Genomic DNA, 17,072 nt, shown 5'->3' on the forward strand with positions numbered 1-17,072 from the left:
GCTCTTCAGGCGACTCGCTGCACTTGCAACAACTTGCTCCTGGTTCAAACATTCAAATATTCAACAACCATTCCCCAAGATCAAGCAGCCAACAACTGATTTTGGATTTTTTTTTTTTTCTGGGAGAATGTTTACATTACCTTAAATACTTCTAATGCAGTCTATAAGTATTGGACTGTTTAAAGCTATGAGTAATACTCTTTATTAACTCCTTCTTTAAAGGTCAAAATTAATTGGTCATCCCAGCAATAGGTCAATCTAGTGGATTTTGACTCAGATATGGAGGTTGTGTCACTGCACTTATCTCAACATAACTTGAAAATACTCAAATTTGTTGTGTTGTGGGTGTTTATGAGCTTTTATCAAGCATTTGTTGAAACATGTAGGGCCTGTGATTTTCCACTTCAAATTTGACAGAATTGCCTTTTTCCCCCCTTAATCAATGACTGAATTAATTAATTACTGACGAACTAGATGTTCAAACAATTTGACCAAAATACTGAATAGGGACGAATTAGGTTCAGTTTTGGTTTTACTTCAGAAGTCGAAACAGTACGCCTAATTCCTGTCAGATCTCGCAACTTCAATTTAGATTTCTTTTTTGAACACATCCAATCACCTGTTAAAAAAAAAAAAAAAAAAAAAATATGTGTGAAATGCAATATACAAATATATTTGCCTTGTCTTGCCTATTAAAGATATGGTTAAAATGCATGATATTAATCCTAAGTAAGGTATATTTCAGCAATTTCCACTTTGATTTCTGCCTGTTTTCCATAATTACACCAAACTACATTTGAAAATTGACTTTCATGAGGTTTCATTTGATGAAGTTTTTCCAGTTCTTCAATGTTGAGAAGAACGACATAGGGCTGATGTCGATACCGGTATCAGGGTTTTTTGAAAAACAGACATCCGATGTATTTGCTGATAATCGGTTTATGAAACAAGAACATTGATATACACAGGATATATACTGCACATGAAATCAATTCTTACAATAACCAAAGTATGATTCAAGACAAAGAGGCAAAACACAAGTAAATTAAAATGGGGAACTTAGTAACACTTTCAAAATAAACGTGACTTCAGCGGCTATAGTTCCTTCAATCACCGGTGATGAGTTGCTTAACATAGTCGCTTCATCTACCCTAGTCACGCGACGACCGTAGGAGTGACGGAGGGATGAACTTATTGCCGATTGGATGTCGCGATATAGCGTTACTTGAACTTTTCAACTTCGAGCAATTTCCAGTGACTCAAATCTCATGAGTTGCGTTGCTTGAAGGAAGGTTATTTGACCTTGTGAGTTCATTTGTTCTCTAAAGGAATAATAAGGTATTCACCCCTGTTTAATAAGAAAGATAACCTTAATGGATGTCTGTTGTGACCTGGCTTTCATATAATGGCATTCAATGAATCTAATTGGCCCTCCTGGGTGGCTGCTGCATGGACTACCTCATAACAAAGTAAGGGAAGCATTCATTACAATCTAAACATTAAGTTCCCCCTTCGACTGCAATTACCGAGGGCTAATGTAGTCAACATGTCGTTGTCTGTCAGACTGTAAACGGCTACACCTTTTCCATGGCGTTATTACTCAATTAGAGTGACTGTTTCTACTCGAATGCAGATCGCCCGCAAAGAACTTTGATGCTGTCAGTTTTTGCATGAATATGTGAGACAGCTTATTTTTCCACCTCCATCACACGTCAGGTGACACTGGCACATAGGAGGCTGTGACAGCAAGAAAAAAAAAAGGTAGCTGTGTCAAATTAGACTCCAGTGAGTGCTTGATCCCCGAGCTGCCCAAATGTACAGTCAGAGCTGAAGTTAACAAGACAATGTAACCAGCGTGAGCCTTCGGAACAGACAATTCACCAGTGTGAAGAGATAGAAAGACTCTCAGCTTTCTCTTCCATCAAGGTCACGACGTTGAGGGCTGACTGTGTTGTATTTTCGGCCGTAACCTTCGTCCTATCGCGGCTTATCCAGCTGCTGCTGTGCAGAGGTGGGGTGAGAACGCCGTGCTCCGTGGGCATTGCACTAGATTATCAGCTCAGAGAAGATTAATCAAATCATTTTGATGTTATGCATTGAAAGAAGGTCCAAGTAAAATGTCATCCAGCTCGTCTCGTCCCACAGAACTTCCTCATGCTCGTTCAAAAAGTAGATGTTTGTGTCCTTGCGGTTGTTTGAGAGAGGGTCAACGCTTTCATAACAGGAACTGACCCAGTAGACGCAAATAAAAGAAACTATCTGAAGGAATTTTATCAAAGTTTAGCTTCCTCCATGTCTTTGTCATGCTGAAATGATTATTGTTTTGTAGGCTGCCCGTCACAAAGGAACACACTTTGGTTTCTTGCGGAGGATTTTCGAATAAACTGCTGCTTCAAGGCCGACTTAAGTGTTGTTCAAAAGAGAATGTTATTCCCTGTTTATGAACAGCATGTGGAAGAACGGTTGTTCACAATTCAACTAAAAGCAAGCCATTTCCTCATCTTAAAGAATTATTTATTTGTCTGCTGCCATTTCAGGCTCGCAGAATCCCTGGAGAGAGAGAAATGCATTAAGCCACTCACTGTATTTACTTGTGTTGGATTGATGCTGATGTGTGAGGTCAGGCCAGGGGATGGAAGACGGGGGGAAATTGATCATTGGTGAATGAGCGTCCGGGGAATCTTGACATCCACAACTGCCTTTCACATGTCGGGAATAAATCAAGCAGAGGCGCCGCCATGAGAATACGACTTACCACGGAGATTAGGAGGCTCGGATGTCACAGGGAAGAACCTCCTCAATGATGGGCTTCATTTGGTGGTGAAATCCTCAGTTTAAGTGTTTTTTAAAGAACTCATAAAGAAACATCAAAGCAATCAGCAGACACCTCTGAGGAAGACTGACAGTTGGCAGTCGAAATATGACAGGAGATCAAAGTAAATTTCCTGAAATTAGTTGTATAAAATGAAACCGTGACATATTCAAAAAAGAAGGCAGAATTATTATTATTATTTACTAGAATTATTAAGTGTTTCTGCTTTTTAATAGTGTCATAGTTGTTATTTTTCCATTTAGGACCCTCAGTGTTTAAATCAGAATCAGGGGTCACCAACTATGCATAACAAGGTCTAAAACCAGATCACAATAATCATTCTTCGTCTCTGTATGGTGTGCTTAAATTTAAAAAACACCAACAACAAATACTTTTTTGAAAAAAAATAACTTGCTTTTCCGAGGTCTTTTAATTTGTTTGAAGACAATCTATTTCACCCTTTTAACATTATAGACAAAAAATTATCTTTTCAGCGTTAACTACAATCAAGATTAATATACTCTTATTGATCAAGTTTAAAAAAAATAATATTATAGTTTACTTTTTTTTGTCAGAGTGTGGGTTGAGATTGTGCCATACATTGAGTCTCTGGTTTCCCGCTTTATATATTCCCATATTCTGTTTATTTTTATTTGCATTTTTGTTTTATTTTCCTTATTCAAATGTAAATACTAACAAATTAAAATTCACAAAAAAAACATGTCCCAAAAATGCCTTTTGGAATTAATTAGGCTAAATTTAGTAAATAGTTTTCTTTTGTTTGGCTTTTGACGTGCAGTACGAAACGGTACGCTTTAATCTCGCCAAATCTTGAGAAATCAAGCTCGACTGAGAGGTCTTGTGCAACGTCATGAGATTCGGAAAATTTTAAGAACACAATACATAAGAAAGACACACAAAACAATTACACAAATACACAAAAATAAAAATACAAGAAAAATAAAAAAAATGTAATTAAAAAAACAACAAAACAACACTCAAACATTGTGGTCCCTACTGTGATTAAAGTTGCTTATATACAGTATGAGGTTTTCCCAGGCTCCTGATCTAAAACAAGTCACTCACATGTGCTGTCCCTAATGAGAGACAAAGCTGAACCAGTTTTGAATCAGTGACTTTAAACTAGAAAAAAATAAATACTGATGAAATGCTACTTCTTTAATCACACATGGAATACTGTACGTGTCCAAAGTTATATTTACTATAACACCTACAGTAAGAAGGAGGATAAAATATTCATCTGATGTGATGTGTGGGTTATACAATATCAAGGTTGTCTTTGTTTTAAAGGCACAGTTATTCCACATGAACACGGTATATCACCTAAAGAAAATGCACCAATAGTGCGCTGTGTAAAAGTACAACAATACCCTCCTCACCTCTGGGCTATGCAAGAGTCAGCCATCAGACATTTGTCGGTGTGACTTTGAAGCTTGCCCACACACACTGAATTTTCTCGTCAAATGTCTGTGGTTTAAGAGGAGGAGAAAGGAAAATTACCATTTGAAAATCCTATTTACTTTTTGAGATAAACGCACACTTTGGGTGCGTCTTTGGATTTAACCAGGTATGAATAAACCCTTTGTTACGACTCATTGCTGATTTTTTTTTTGCGTTGGAAACCAAAATATACAAAATAATAAGAGGGCTCCATCCATGCATTTTCATTTCTCCATCAATTTTAATCGTGAGACACATAATTGTCAAGCTGTATTTACAGGGTTGGAAACTTGCCTCTGCGTGTTTGCCGTGTCGAGTCATTGTTGTTTTTTGACTTCTTCTTTTCACATGAAAACAGCCTTTAGAAGAAATTACAGAGGGGTGTTGAACATTTTGTGCTCTTGTTACTTTTATCTCATCAATTAAAAGTTATTATTATGTTTAGTGCGTCTGAGTCTGACATCGAAGCCTTACGAGAAAAAGACCAGCGAAATTAGATGATTAATTAATTTGAGCTGATGAACACTCTTAACTGGTTTGGTCTTGTAGGATATGATTGAAACTTTGCTCAATTTATTAATGTTTTATTAGACCGAGTGAAGTTGTCAGCTTTGAGAATACCAAGGAAAGTTACTCAAAACCAAGAGCCAGTTGATGTAGAATAAATGAAAAAGGTAAAAAAAAAAAAAATCCCACAAATATAATGAAAAATAATCCAATTCAAAATATTTATAACCTTTAAGTTAGTGAGTGCCCATTTGAATTATTAATAAGTTTCCCTGTGTTGTGTGACATTGGTTGGTGAGTATTTATTAGTTTTTCCTTTGCAATATGTCAGGTTAATGTAGTGGTTTCCAACCTTTTTTTTAGATTTTGACCCAATTTTGATATCAAGAATTTATGGTGGACCCTAAAAACATTTTTTTTTCTAGAATTCGTTTTTTTTTTTTTTTTTTTTTTTTTTTTTTTTTTTTTTTTTTTTTTTTTTTTTTTTTTACCTTGTCTGCACATGCTTTCGAAGGTTAACACTACAAGAAGTGCAATCTTTTGACAGCAATGCATATTTTATTATTGCAATTAAATAAATTTATTTATTTCATTGCATAATTGTGACCGTCACCAGCCCTCCCTAGGGAAGGGTAAGAAATACTTTATTAAAGGGAGGATGTAAAAAAGAGAGGGCAGTGTTACACCAAGGTGAGGGGTTGGAGGGGGGTGGGGAAGTTAGCAGGGAAGAGGGATACAAGATAGGATATGGAATGGGTGAGGAATAGTTTTAAGTGATGCGATGTGAAATTGTGGTTGTGTATATTGTGTTTATTGTTGTGTTGTCAAGCCAGTTTGGTGACCAGTGTGTGGTTTAGGAATAATGGTGGTGGCTGTGAACAGAGGAAGAGGTGAGTGGAAATTCCATAAAACAGGTATTTGGGAACAACGTGTCTAAGGTTGAGCCCAGTATGAGTGTTTTTGATCAAGTTTGTTATACTGTATATTTTTATACTGCATTTTATCATTATTAATATTATTAGTAATAACTAGATTTATATTTGGCAAAGTGAAAGTAGAATACAGATGTTTTTTTTTTGTGTTTTAATTTGTAAAAGAACAATTATTTAAAAATGTCAGAAATAAACATTTAATCAGTAATTTATTTAATAATTCTATCAAATATTAGACATTTTAGGTCACCCCATTTAAGCTTCAGGTGACCCCACCTGGGATCCCGACCCAAAGGTTGAAAAACACCGTGTTAAGGATTCAGTCAGATGGTCCTTAACGCTTTGCCCGGAGCGCCGCAGAGGGGCTGTGTTTGTCGCCAGCTCTAGGAGGGAGGGGGTGCGGGTGTGGGTGAGGGGGGGTGGTCACGTGCTGACCTGATTGTGTACACGAGCACGTAGTCGTTTGTGCGTTCTGCAGCATCAGATTGCAGCTTTCCCTTCACATGACGCCGCTTATAGCTAATTGATTGCTATATCATATACTGCAGAAACATAGAAATTATTTTTTTATCCTGTGGTTGGGGGGGGGGGGTACCCAGTGAGAAATAAATAGTAGATGCTTGCTTTCTTTGAGTAGAGAGATGTAATATATTTATCCCTCAGAAAGGACCTGACACTTTATTACCCTTCGCCTCAGCGACCCCGCCCGTCTCCAAAGCGCTTAAACTCTGCAATGAAAAAAGCAGTTAGGCACTTGGTAAACACAGGGGTTCATTTCCTTTTTGCGAGTGGCTTGCCCCCTTTCGGTTGATACGTAAGCACAAATGTCGACACGCAGTCTTTTCCGACTCTAATGCCTGAGCAGATTCATCTTCTGCTGTTGTATACAAAGCCGTGTCAACCTCATGGAAGTCACATAAAACCCTGGTAGACCTTCAAAGATTGCAGCTGTTCACCGGTACATTAACTCCTGCAGGAGCAGATGCAGTCAGGAGAATACAAAGCAGCGAGGCCAGGGGGTTAATCACACTCATCTAGAGGTCTGTGTCACCATCACCAGGTGTGTCACACTCAAAGTGCGCTTGGATTCCTTGTGTTAAGACCCTTTGACCTCTTGCCTTTCACACCAACTGCAGTTTGTGTGCAATCAAAGGAAAAAACCATTCAATGGTTGAGGAAAAATGTGACATTTCATTACAAGTCCTCTATGAGAGCAATGTAAACGGAAGCACAACTACTTGTGTTGAGAGGACGGGAAGTATTTTGTGGTCAAAACAATGGCCACATTTACATGGGAGCTTTAATTCCTCTTTAAAGCAGAATAAAAGCTAATTCCTCTTTAAACAGACCTTGTAAACACTTCGTTCTGAATACAAATATAATTCCGAATTAAACTTAAATCCAAATTAGGTGGCTGGTTTATTCAAAATTTGTCAACACTTGATTCCGCTTTAAGTTTAAGTCGTTCTGCGCTTGCTCAACTTGTCGCGATGCCGCGCTTGCGATGATGCAATGAAACAGGACATTAAGGAAAATACCAAGTTAGTTTATAATAGTTAGGCTAGTTAAAAATATAGTTTGTATGGTTACATTCTCATTACCAAAACACAAGTTCTCTCTGCTGCAACTGGACTTAAATTGTAGCGGTAAGTGAGAATGGTGTTTCGGAGGATGAGTAGCCATAGCATGTTTTGCTAACAATAGCAAAGCCACAATGACGATGCAAATATTTAGTCAATGAACAAAATTTAAAAACTAACTTAGTATATTTTCAAAGAACATTTTAAAACTAACATTTTTCTTATTGTAGAAATAACGATATCGGTAATGAGAATCAATACTGTGGAATTGCATTGTGACAACAGAATGTTTAACTTTTAAATGGAGAAATATAAGGAGTTTTATTTACCTTGTCGCCATCTTAAACGTACTAGAAGATGTGTTGCTTCATTCAAAATCAAACTTCATTAAAATTATTTGTGTTTGTAAACAGTCCTTCAAAACTGTTGCGGAGGATGAGAACATCAGTCAGAGACACTTATATTTTCCATAATATTTAAATAATTAATATACATAAATATTCAGTTGATACTTTTTTTGTCATTGGGAAACATCTAGATTACATTATTTTTTTCCAGATAATCTGTTTAAATTACAACATAACATGCATTCAGTCAGCTCTGGACAAGTTGCGGTAATGAGAATTTAAGTAGAAAATGCAATAAAATTCAAAAATAATGTATTCTTATTTGGAAATTAATCTTTGTGCAAGATAGAGAAAATTCTTGTCTTTATTATAGTATTAAGTCATATAACTACATTTCACATTCTATATTTACAATCATTACGGACATGGTATTGTATTGGTTTCGTGAGAATGACCCTATTACGCACACGGACATCGGAAAACGGAACTGGCTTCATCGGACGTGTGATACTAAGACCCGGGGGTGGGGAGAGTAAATGCGCGTCCCCGTACTGCATTCACAGGCTGTAATATCAACAAGTTTATCATTGTACCAGTTGTTAGAGCTACTATTTATTACTGGTTATTGTTTTCTGGAGATTTACTGGGCTTTATTTACCAGTGATTTGTTTCTATCTCCCTTCCGCTCCATGGACCAAAGTGTGTTATTGTCACACATTGTTACTGCTGCTTCAAAACTACAATCAAAATAAAGATGAAAACAGTTCTCATGTGTGGTCTTCTATGTTGGAAATAAAAATAAAAGGTTTGTTGTGTGTTTTTCCAGATAGACGTGAATACGTCACATTCGCCTTCCCAACCCCGAGTTGTACAATTTCTCATATCCTCGCATAGAAGCCGTAGCTGACACAAAGTACTTTAAACAATAGAGAAAAACAACAGGACAACAAAATAAGCAAACGTGTTGTTTCATTTTTTCAGATTACTTTTTCCATGAATTTTAGTTTGAAATTTAAAAGTAAGTTTTAAAGTAAATTTCCTGAAACAAGTTATAAATGAAACCTGAACATATTATTTCAAAAAGAAGACAAAATGAACTTGCTGGAATTAATAAAATAAGCAAAGTAAAACAAGAATAAACACACAAAGCAACTATTTTGCAAAACAGTGACTAAAGACAGACCATATCACACTAAAACAAGAGCAGAGTCTCAAAGCTAAGGAATGTAAGGGTTTTAAGACAAGTTTTAAAAATGGACAGTGATGAGTGATAACTAATTATTTGTACAATTTTCTGTAATTAATTGCAATTAATCACATTTTTCTACTTAAGACTGAAGCTTGTAATAGATATTATTTAGTTTTGGTACTATTAATACATAGACAGTATATTTAAATTAAGTCTTTCAACTTTGAATGAACTCAATTTTCAAGCTTAGCAAAAAAAAAAAAAACATGTAAAAACATGTAAAAAGCCATTCAACCATTTATAATGTAATTGTGGAGCTAGGCTTCACAAACTGTGTTTTAAATTTCTGTGTTCAGGATTTAATGGGCGGGTCAGAAATCATAGCTGCGTTACGTAAAGGAGCCATTATTAGCATAAACCCAAACCTGCTGCTGAAGCACACCCAACTTTCGCGGCCTCCAGCGGGCACAATTCGGCCCCCAGCCGAAAACAAACCACATATTCGTACTCAGGAATAAAACGTGTCCACTGGTGCCATATTTTGCATGAAATTAGCACTTTTTATGTTTCGCCTCTAGCGGGCGCATTTCTGACTCTACCCGGAACTTTTCCATTGACACCTTGTTTGGCCCGGTCCGAGCACTTTTGGAAAACCAATGGGAGAAGCACTATCGATGCTGGAGCCGCTTTCAAACTGCTCTCTCCCATAGACGCAGTACACAGAGGCGCCGCTCTTCCCGTGCTGCTAACTGACATGCCCCCAGTGTCCATGGTTTTGAGACCTAATTTTATATACTTTGCAATTTTTTACATCTTTTAAATTTTGCTCAGTGTTCAATGACACATGTTTCTGTGACGTGATAACACAAATTTATTTCTGCTTGACTTGGACTTTAAATGAAAGACAGAGTGACCTATACCACTGCAAATTTGAGTGTGGCTGTAACTTTGACAAGGGTACCAATAACATGCCAACTGTTGAAGATAATAGTGAATATGTACATGATTTTGTAAGAGAGAACAAAGCAAATGTTCCTCAATGCTATAGTGTTGTTGCTTATTGTGTGGCACACTGCCCCCTATTGTAAAGGTCACTACTGCTCTGTTCAGTCATCATTAAACCAAAGCCTCTGTCCCTTTACTCTGTCCACTATCCTGTATCTAAGATGGAAACTTTATTTGTGTTGTCTCCTGGGAGTATTTAGCTGGGGTACAGTGTTTTGCACTTGTCTGAAGAGAAGACATTTTTTCTCCGTGTCTGACAAATGAAAATGAAATCTTCTAAAAAAAAATAATTTGATTTGATACACAGTGAGAAGTATCATCAGTGTTATCTCTGGCCCTTGCATTGTCCCCAAACACAATGAGCGGCATAACAAGCCGCTGTTGCTGAAGTTAAGTTCCTGTTCAGTCTGTTATTCACTCATCACCTTTCTCACTTCTCCGTTATGCATTTTGTGCGACTAAAGTGCCAATTCCCTCCGTTTGAAAGCCTCTCTTAAGATGCGGCTGCCTACTCAGACAGCTAATGCTCGTGTTTGTAAGTGCGCCATGATGGCGTTTGTTCTGTTCACCGTGGGCCTGATCTGTCATAGTGTATAAGGCCAGCTAGTGGCCATGACTCACACACACAATCCCTTTGGGTGCTGAAGCTCACCGACAAGGCACAGTTGTTCAACATTCAGCGCACTGTGCATACAGAGTGGGGGTAAGTGATGGTTGTGGTGTGGAGGAGTGTCGCAGGGCACAAAGTGCTGATTCTAAAGTGCTCCCGACTCATTTCTCATCACGTAAGCAGAAGCTGTGCTGCAGAGCTATTTATACATTAGCAAAACACTTTTTTTTCTTTGTTATTTTCTTTGGTGAACATCACTGAGAAGATTCCGTTTAAAAGTCTATTCCACATTTGCTGTGTGAGTAAACAGAACGTCACATCTGCTGTCCACAACTCTTCTGTGGATGGTGTCGCTGTGGCTGAGCGATGGTCTTTTCTACTTTGTGATCTCAGCCAGAGTGGCTCGAGATATTATTCAGTTCAATTTAGATTAAGTCTTTTCTACTTTTTTAAAATTAAACTGTATGGCTTTACTACAGGGTTGTTTTTGGCAGCCATCTTAGCTTTAGTCTTAGGCTGTGTTGGAAATGGCACACTCCGTACTATACATTACAAACCCAATGAGTATATACTGTCGTTATATACTATATGACTGTTCCCACTGAAGTATATTTCCAAGTTTCTCAAAATACATTTTGAATCTACAACAAAAACCTGAACCACACTGAGGCTAAATATCTCCGTTGATTTGCCATCTTTGAAAGTTCTGAAAGCATTTTAAGCGAGAAACTGACCAAGTAGAATATCAACATGTGCTCATTTAATTCTTAAAACTCGCACAAACACATTTCATGCTGACATTTCGGAGATTTTCGGAGACCAACCACTGGTTAACTTCAAAACAAGAGCTCTATTTACAAAAGCGTTAAAAAAAAAAGTAATGGAAGACAAGAAGAGATGCTTTTGTGTTGAAAAGGGCATGTTTGATTTTTAGCTTGAAGCTGGTCCCAGGACGATTTTACATTACGCTCGCAATGCATCACGGGGCAGTTGAGTATGACTAGTGTGCCTACTGCGCATATTTAAAAAATCTCCTGATATAGTATACATCCGGGTATTTATCGATCTTTTCATACTATCTAATGTGAACGCACTACATACTCATTTTGACCTTAAACTTAGTATGAGTTTTACTCTGACAAGCCACCTACTAATGTCGTTGTCTAGTCTTGCAGTGTCAACGAAAACTGACTCATTTATCATCATGTTTTAGCCATAAAAGAGGCATGTTTAGCTTGTCACTGTCTTGTTACCGTCATGAAAGAAAGGGCGTCACAGTGGTATAATTTTGTCGTCGTCATTCTTGACAAAAACATGAATGCTTTCCTATATGCAAGGCACAGGAGAAGAGCATCAAATATGGCCAATAAAGAGTCCTAAGGACTTGGATTGGGGTGATTTTTAAAGTTAAAAATGTAATTCATAGATTTCGTCCTATTTTTCTTTGATTTTCATCCTTGCTCCTACTCTTGGGCCTTTGCTCTAGAAGCCCTTTTTCAGAATCATATCTGTCAACCGATGTCAGCCGTGACATCTCGCCGTATCCGCTATCTGACGAAAACAGTGGTCGTTGTATAACATCATCTATCATCCTGCAGGGCCTTTGTTCAGCATCCTGTCTCCATCTGAGGGCTAGCAGCCAGTGCGAGGGTGGCATTCTCTCTGACAGGCCAGTGGAGACGCTAAATGACAGTGACACAAAGAGGGTGGAGGGGGCTTCCCACAGGTCCTGACGGGGCTGTTTTCCATAGACAACAAGGCTTGACTTGGTTGAAAGGCCCATCCCCAAATCAGATTACAACACAGTCCTTCACACCTCTTAGGCCCGAGGTTTAACAATCGTAAGTCACCTCCGAAGGAAACAATACTGCTTTGAAATGCTCAGAAAACCCCACAGACTAAAGTTATGTAAAGTTGTGCTTCTAACGATTTATGCCCTCAGTTCTGTTTTTAATTCATGCAGGTGTGAACCTGACTTTGTGGCTTTCCTTTGATCAGTGAAAATAGATCTGAACAGTAAGTAAGATATCTTTTACAGTTCTGCTTCAGTTTACTTGTTTTCTTTTCCTTCCGATGCCCCGAAGCTGAGCTGCAGTTAAAACTCCTTTTAAATAAGACGTGCTTTCATTTCATATCTCTGCTCGTGTCAGTTTTCGGAACATGGATTCTGGGAAAAGTTATCACATTGCACAACTTTTGTCATTAGCAAAAGTTGCATTTCCGGCTCGGTGTGCCTGGGCTGTTCTTTGGCTCTGTATCAGCTGTGTGTTTATGTAAAAACTGTCAGTGCAGGTGAACACAGTCATCTTATTGGATTAGGCATTGTGTTCTCTATGATTGAGGCCAACATTTTCTCACGTTGATTAAAGTTTTACACACATCCCAAACTATTCAGTTGAGTTTACTTTTTTAGCACAAAAGAACCTTGTGCTCATTTATGGTGATCACGAATATGAATTAACTGTCACTGATACGTATCCAGCAGGAAATGAAAAAGAATTACGTGAATTCTTTTCAAAGCCCCCTTTTCTTTGAACCTTTGACGTCCGGTCAGTCTCATTGTGTCGGATCCATTAACGGGAGGAGAAACTTGTCTTGATTTGCCTCTAGTGAAAGAAACATGTGGTATAAATAGATCTGAGGTGGCTTTAAGATATACCTCTTTGAACAGTGATTAGAATACAGATAAAAGCAGAGAGACCCTTGGAAAAAAAGAGTTACGCTCCAGCAAGTAACAAAATGTTTACCTGGAGCCAACACGCTGATACACGTGTGGAGATCTAAAGATGTGGAGTGGCTTTGTTTGTCTGCGAGAAGGTTGTGGTCAAATGATCTTATCATTCTTATCTTTGACTGCTGATACTAAACCTATTAGTTACGTTTACATTTATTTAGTTTCGTCAATATGACTTTCATGTACTTAAAGCTGCTAGGGACTATATATATATACATCCATTTTCATACCCGCTTATTCCCATTTATCAGGGTCGCGGGGGTCTGCCGGCTCTCATAGGGCGCTGGGCGGGGGTACACCCTGGACAGGGCGCCAGTCCTTCACAGGGCAACACAGACAGACAACCAACCAGCATTTTATATATATATATATATATATATATATATATATATTTTAATCGGAAAACTTTGGTGCAGATTCACAAAAGTGTTTTACCTTCATTCCTATTGATTCCAGAAAATTCATTTTGTCTTTTTTTTTAATTAATATTTTAAGGTTATTTTTCTCCGATGATATCTTCTCCAGAGACCCATCGGGCAACAGGGGGCGTGGCGAGCCTGACAGAACTGTCAAGTCGGCCACGCCCAGAAATAACTGACAAGGACACATCAAAGCGATCAGCAAGTACATTTCCTGCAAAACATTGTCTCAATCAATGAAACCTTAACATATTAATCAATTCTTATCAACCCTAGCAGCTTTAATGTAACACGATTGCGTTGTTGAGAAAAATTTTTTTTTATAATTTATGCAAAACATACAAGTATTTGAGCTTTTTCACAAGTTTTTTTTAAATTTTTACAGCAGTTTTCCTCCACAAATGTATGAGTCATGACGTTAGCAAAGATATGGACCTATTTAGCAGCCTTGGCTTTTAAAGTGCTAAAAGAAGGAGCTTCTGTATTACACATATTGCAACAGTGGCTGCCAGATTTATGGCGTATTTGATTGTGGGACTAATGCACAATAGAACTGAGAGTCACAGATGCTGCTACAGAAATGTGAGAAGACTGTTTATTTACAGCTTTTTTAGAGAAAAGTTGACTCATCAAAATCTGACTCAGCTTCCTCCGTAAAGTACAAGGTGTTTTTTGTCTCCCATCTCTGCTTTTTATTTATAGATATAACCCAAGGAGCATAAGTCGCCTCATATTTTGTCAGAAAGTATCACCTGATCCTTTAACTGTAACATCAACCCTCGCTCCGACTCACCATTCTTTGCTGCAGAAAAATACGTAGGAAAATACGCCTTGGTTAACTTATTATTTCACCTGAAAGAAACCCTGAGCAAGCGTAAACTGTGTTTAGAGTAGGGCTGGACAGTATATTGTGATTCAAGATATATCAAGTTTTTCATTTTGGCGATATAGAAAATGACAATATTGCCTAGATTTTAAACTTGTTTTTATTTATACAATCACATCATACAAGTATTAATTATTATTCATAGAGTACAGTCAAACAGTGTCTTTCTTTACAAGTTTTCCAGATTTTTTAGATATACAGTATATCTTATAGCTTATTTTGTATTAAAATACTTGTTTTAGGAGTCACTGCTTTTGTTTCTTCACATAATAACATGAAAATCACAGTTAGGTGATCACTGAGTTTGTCCTAACCCAGACCTTCATCTAATCAAGCCACATTACAGAACTCACTCACACATGCTGTCCCTCAGAGGAGAAAATGCCAAAAGTGGAACATAGTAAAATATCAAGATTTATATCGTATATCGCCAATTTGGGAAAAAAAAATTGAGATATGAGTTTTGGTCCATATCGCACAGCCCTAATTTAGAGAACTAAACCATCTGTGATCCCTAGATAAAACCCTGCACAATGTGTCTGTAAATGAGGATTGTTCTTAATTCCTGGAATAGAGATTTAATGGGCAACAGGTGAGATGCATTGAAAACGCCTGCTGCTGATTGCAAGCTGCTCCCTGTGACAGCTTCATCTGTGAAAACATATTCTCAAAGGTCTCAAAGCCTGCCCAGCGATCACTGGGGCCATTTAAGATTACATGTCTGCTGGCAGAGAGCAGCAGGAAGGTGGAAATAATTGGCTTCGTCCACCCTTAAACCTCCGTCCCCACCTATTTTTACTCCTCGAGATGGCGACAAACCGAATGACAAGGGGTAAGAGGAGCCCCCAACCTCTCAATAACCACCTGAGCTACTCATTCCATCTGCAACAGCTCCTGTGGCATATAATCAAGAGACAGCGCCCCTGTGCCCCCCCCACTGATTGGGTGTAAAAGAGGTTGCAGACCTAGATTCATGCAATTAGTGGTGGAATGCCATGCGCTAATGGAGCACAGAAGTGTTGGCAAAGCATTATGTTGGGATTGTTGAGGCCTTTGTATGTGGAAAACAGAAGACAGGAAGAGTAGCACAGTGCATTGTGTTTAGGGCGAGGGTTTATTAAGGTGTGGGAACGTAAACCTCCTCAGCATAAAATGATAAATAATATTGAAGTAATGCAGATGGTGAGGCACGGGGGAAGGTGTGGGGGGAAGACTATCGTGAATGGGTGTTTCTGTAGCAATTATGATCTAATTTGTGTTGACAGCAGTTGCGACGTTGATGATTTCTCAAGACTCTGGGCCAAATTTGATTGGTGACAGCAGAGGGGAGGAGACCGCTGGTGTTTACAACAAAATAACTGAGTAAGAAAATTGAAAAGTGAAAGTACGGAAAAAACGTAGAGAGAATGAGAAAAAGAAAAGGCCTGAGCACATTTCTAACATGAGTGCAGAAGTGAGAGCAGGCGGGGGAAAATTAGTGCCGATACACTCACATGCAAGTAATTAGTTTTATGTACTTTACATTTTAACAAGGCACCCTGATGAGTGCTCTAGGTAAATGTTCTGGTATCCATTAACCGGATTTGGGTTAATGATAAATGGAAATTGAAAAAAAAAACTGCAGCAATTATTTAGTTCATTAGCATTTTTTTGTGTGTTTAATTGTATTTTCAATCATATATTCATTTTCTCCCAACAATTCAGAGAGTAACTGAACTCCAGGGTAAATGAAACTTAAATGAAGAGCAATGATGAGTTTCTACCTCTAACGGAATAGATTGTACCCTAAAAAATGACACAAACCAATGTTTTTAGATAATTTGTATTCATATTTTGCATTATACATCTTAGTCTAGGGTCCTCAACCACCAGGTTCATGGTCAATTTAGTCCCGGTGTCATGGATTGAGTGTGCATTGTACTGAGATTATATATGCGCATTCAATTCCGCTTTTACGTTCACGTCTCCTTTAGAATAGAATAGAATACAATTTACTTTTATTGTCTTTACACAGTGATGCAATTAAATTGGGTGCAATAAAATGTAAATAATAACGTTAAATAATTACAGATGAGGTTTAAAAACTAAGCGCTATTTACAGAAAAATAAAGACGTACATAAGATAAAGGAACTTAGAGATAAAATTGCAATGTAAGTAGTCAGTTTGTCCATATGTGTGTGAAGAAATCCTTTACTTTACACACGAAAAACAACCCACACACCCAAAAACTTGGTGGGCTATGAAAGTGGTCCGCGGCACACAAAAGGATGGGACCTCCGTCTTACTCTACATTTGAGGTATAAACAAGCCTGCCACGTGCTGGAATTGGTGATGTTTTATTAAAGTGGGGTTCACCTGCAGGAAGTCATCCAATGAGCAGGTGTTACAAGAACAAACAACCGTGCCCCGGGAAAGAATTGGAACACTGCTGGTTCAGCAGCAGTTGGGTTGAGAAATACGACTTGAGCGCTCAGTGGCATTCCTGTTAGCGGACCAATTAGGAGACACATACCACAGATCATATGAAAGTGGCACAGATAAATGTGGAGGTTTTCTCTAAGTGCAGCTTATAATTGTGCTCCGGGAATT

At 38.0% G+C, this 17,072-nt stretch overlaps 1 protein-coding gene across 2 annotated transcripts in view; it reads left to right on the top strand.

The window, feature by feature from the left end:
* Positions 1-17,072, top strand: part of nectin1b (nectin cell adhesion molecule 1b) — a 114,627-nt gene that overhangs the window by 14,496 nt on the left and 83,059 nt on the right. The window contains exon 1 of one of the 2 annotated variants that reach the window (XM_028464252.1): positions 12,416-12,459. The exons of the other annotated variant lie outside the window; for it this stretch is intronic. The gene's annotated coding sequence lies outside the window, so the exon portion shown is untranslated. Of the gene's footprint in view, positions 1-12,415; positions 12,460-17,072 lie in introns of those variants that run through there. 2 annotated transcript variants of the gene reach the window in all.

This window comes from Gouania willdenowi, chromosome 13 (genome assembly GCF_900634775.1).
Source record: "Gouania willdenowi chromosome 13, fGouWil2.1, whole genome shotgun sequence".
Classification (NCBI taxonomy): domain Eukaryota; kingdom Metazoa; phylum Chordata; class Actinopteri; order Blenniiformes; family Gobiesocidae; genus Gouania; species Gouania willdenowi.